Source organism: Bubalus kerabau, chromosome 1, assembly GCF_029407905.1.
Source record: "Bubalus kerabau isolate K-KA32 ecotype Philippines breed swamp buffalo chromosome 1, PCC_UOA_SB_1v2, whole genome shotgun sequence".
NCBI lineage: Eukaryota > Metazoa > Chordata > Mammalia > Artiodactyla > Bovidae > Bubalus > Bubalus kerabau.
This window is the reverse complement of record NC_073624.1, coordinates 182,809,064-182,812,959: the sequence shown is the minus strand read 5'-3', so window position 1 is coordinate 182,812,959 and position 3,896 is coordinate 182,809,064. Positions and strand designations below refer to the sequence as shown.

Genomic DNA, 3,896 nt, shown 5'->3' with positions numbered 1-3,896 from the left:
GCTGTAATGATACTAATACCTCCTTTTTCATTCCTGATCTTGGTAATTTATGTGGTCTCCCTTTTCTTCATCTTGGTAGGGATTTAGATATTTTAATTGTTTTTGAAGAACCAACTCTCACTTTTATTCTACTTATAATTCTTTAATTTTTGGTCTTATTCCTTCTACTGAATTTGGGTTTAATTTTCTCATATTTTCCTAGCTAGTTGTGATAGATGCTTATGTCAGTGCCTGTCTTCTGTTTTGTGTAGTTTGCTTATAGAACCATCCCATCAGAATATTCTACTATTAACATTGTCAGTTGCGATGCATTTGAGATGTATGCAGAGAAACACCTTTATGTGCCCATTGTCATAAGGTCACAGGGTTTCCTTGTTGGAATGGAAAGAAAACTGGTCTGGGAGCCAAGATACCTGATTTCTAGTCTTCACTTTTCAACTTGTTACCTCTGTGACCTTAGAAAAAAGTCATTTAAGCTTTCTCATCCTTAGTTTAGTGTATCAGAAATGCACATAGGAAGTGCTACTGCAGTGTCTGGGGTGGGACTGCATCCTTTCTGTGCTATCAGAAATACTTCCTTCTCAGGGACTTCCCTGGTGGTCGAGTGGTTAAGACTGTGCCTCCAATGCTGGGGATGTAGGTTTGATCCCTGGTCAGGGAACTAAGACCATTAGAACTAAGATGTCACATGCTATGGGGCCATACAGTCTCTGTCCCATGCCATGGAGAAGTTTGCTGCTGCTGCTGCTGCTGCTGCTGCTAAGTCACTTCAGTCGTGTCCAACTCTGTGCAACCCCATAGACAGCAGCCTACCAGGCTCCCCCGTCCCTAGGATTCTCCAGGCAAGAACACTGGAGTGGGTTGCCATTTCCTTCTCCAATGCATGAAAGTGAAAAGTGAAAGTGAAGTTGCTCAGTTGTGTCCGACTGTTCGTGACCCCATGGACTGCAGCCCACTAGGCTCTGCCATCCATGGGATTTTCCAGGCAAGAGTACTGGAGTGGGGTGCCATTGCCTTCTCCAGTGGAGAAGTTTAGAAGACTTAAATTTGTTTCAGAGAAGGCTTTGAAGAGAAGGGGCTTATTTGGTTTTATGATAAGAGGTAAGAGAAAAATAATATTTAATATTTCATGAATTTCACTCTGTGTCATTCACTATCTTAATACTCAAGATATTTCTATATATTAATCTTTTTGATTGTCACAAAAAGTTATGAGGCAGATATTTATCCACTTGACACAAATAGTGAAACAGCACACATGAGCTCAAATAATTGGCCAGTGTTATACATATAGTGAAACTATGTCTGAATTCAGAATGCATGATTTTTATAACTACACTATATTGCCTCCAGTGACCAAAGAATTTTGAGGAACCAGTTAGAGAAAGCAGGCTTATTTGTGGTTAGACAAGGAACTGCTAGGGTCAGCTGAGGCTGAGACAGCATTTTGGAGTGACCTTCACTTCGCATCTTCTAGGCAAGCTCCAGATATCTTTTCAATTTTCCACAGAATATGAATTCCTTATCTTATGGAAGGAGTGTGGTTACAAGGGAAGGAAAGAATCCATTTAATAAAGTATAAGACCTAACTAAAAAAGACACATGCATCCCAATGTTCATTGATGGACCAAGAGAATGTCATACAGAGTGAAGTAAGTCAGAGAAAAGCAAATATTGTATATTAATTCATATATGTGAAACCTAGAAAAATAGTATAGATGATATTTGTAAAGCAGAAATAGAGACACAGGTGTGGAGAACAAATATATGGGTACCAAGGGGAAACAGTGGGGTGGGAGGAATTGGGAGACTGATATTGACACATATATACTACTTATACTGTGTATAAAATAGATAACCTACTGTATGACACAGGGAACTCTACTTAATGCACTGTGGTGACCTGAATGGGAAGGAAGTAGGTACATGTAATACTGATTCATTTTTCTGTACAGTAGAAACTAATACAACATTGTAAAGCAACTATACTCCAATTAAAAAAAAATGAGACCAATACATACAGCTCATTGTTAGCAATATATGCATATTAATAGTTTGATTCAACTGAAATAGTTATGGTTTATTGAACTGTTTGTTACTCTGTGCAGGGAACTCTTTGAAATACTTTATAGCTCCAATGCATTTAACTCTTCACACAAAAGTTTTGAGATAGCTCTTTTCCAGCTGGAACCATGAAGTGTGCAGAAGAGAAAAAAAAAAAAAAAGGTTCCTACTGTGCCTGAAACCCTTAAGACAAAGCAAAAGAATTTCACAGAGCTTAAGATCAAGCACCTGAGAAAGAAGTTTGCCCAAGAGATGCTTCGAAAGGCAAGGAGGAAGCTTATCTATGAAAAAGCTAAGCATTACCACAAGGAATACATACAGATGTACATAATTGAAATTCGAATGGCTAGGATGGAACAAAAAGCTGGCAACTTCTATGTACCAGCAGAACCCATATTGGCATTTGTCATCAGGATCAGAGGTGTCAACGACATGAGCCCAAATGTTTGAAAGGTGCTACAGCTCCTTTGTCTCTGGCAGATCTTCAATGGCACCTTTGTGAAGCTCAACAAGGCTTCAGTTAACATGCTGAGAATTGTGGAGTCATACATTGCATACTGCTGCTGAGTCACTTCAGTCGTGTCTGACTCTATGCGACCCCATAGACGGCAGCCCACCAGGATGCCCCGTCCCTGGGATTCTCCAGGCAAGAACAATGGAGTGGGTTGCCATTTCCTTCTCCAATGCATGAAAGTGAAAAGTGAAAGTGAAGTCGCTCAGTCATGTCCGACCCTCAGCGACCCATGGACTGCAGCCTTCCAGGCTCCTCCGTCCATGGGATTTTCCAGGCAAGAGTCCTGGAGTGGGATGCCATTGCCTTCTCTGATACATTGCATGGGGGTACCCAAATCTGAAGTCCATAAATGAATTGAAATACAAACATGGTTATGGAAAAATCAGCAAGAAGCAAATTGCCCTGACAGGTAACGTGTTGATTGCTCGATCTCTTGGGAAATATGGCATCTTCTGCATGGAGGATTTGATTCATGAGATCTATACCATTAGAAAACATTTCAAAGAAGCAAACGATTTCCTGTGGCCCTTTAAATTGTCTTCTCCACGAGGTGGAATGAAGAATAAGACCAGTCATTTTGTAGAAGGTGGAGATGCTGGCAACAGGGAAGACCAGATCAACAGGCTTATTGGAAGGATGAATTAAGGTATCTACCAGGATTATTTTTTATAATCTCCTCAGTTAATAAACAATTGAAACAAATTAAAAAAACAAAACAAAACCTTTGAGATAGATGTTGTCATTATCCACATTTCATAGATGGGGAGATTGAGGCAGAGAAACTGAGTTTGCCCAACGTCACAACTGGCAGCTAAAATCTGCCTGGATTCAGAATTCACACTTTTAACGTGTGTTACTGCAGTTGACCCTTGAACAGTGCTGCAGGGAGGGGCACTGACCTTGAGCAGGAGAAAATCCATGTATTATTGCATTCAACCCTTCATATAAGTGATTTTGTATTCTCAGATTCAACCATCCAAATGTGTAGTGTTGTAGTCTGAATAACTGGACCTGTACAGTTCATACCCATATTCAAGGGTCAACTGTACTCAAAAGAGGATTTGTGGGAGACATAAGAGATGTTGATTTGATCCCTGGATTGGGGAGATCCCCTGGAGGAGGAGATGGCAACTCACTCCAGTATTCTTGCCTGGGAAATCCCATGGACAGAGGAGCCTAGCAGACTCTCAGGTCACAAGAGTCAGACACGACTTAGTGACTAAATAATAAAAACACAAAGATCCTATTACTAGTAAAGAAAAGAGTTAGCCTTTGCTGAAGTAAAGTACAGAAGGCTGAATTCAGAGCAAGGTGACAA

General features: G+C 40.4%; 1 pseudogene; it reads left to right on the top strand.

Moving 5' to 3' along the window:
• Positions 1-2,200: 2,200 nt before the first annotated feature.
• LOC129625578 (60S ribosomal protein L7-like) lies at positions 2,201-3,697 on the top strand (annotated as a pseudogene).
• The last annotated feature ends 199 nt before the right edge of the window (positions 3,698-3,896 follow it).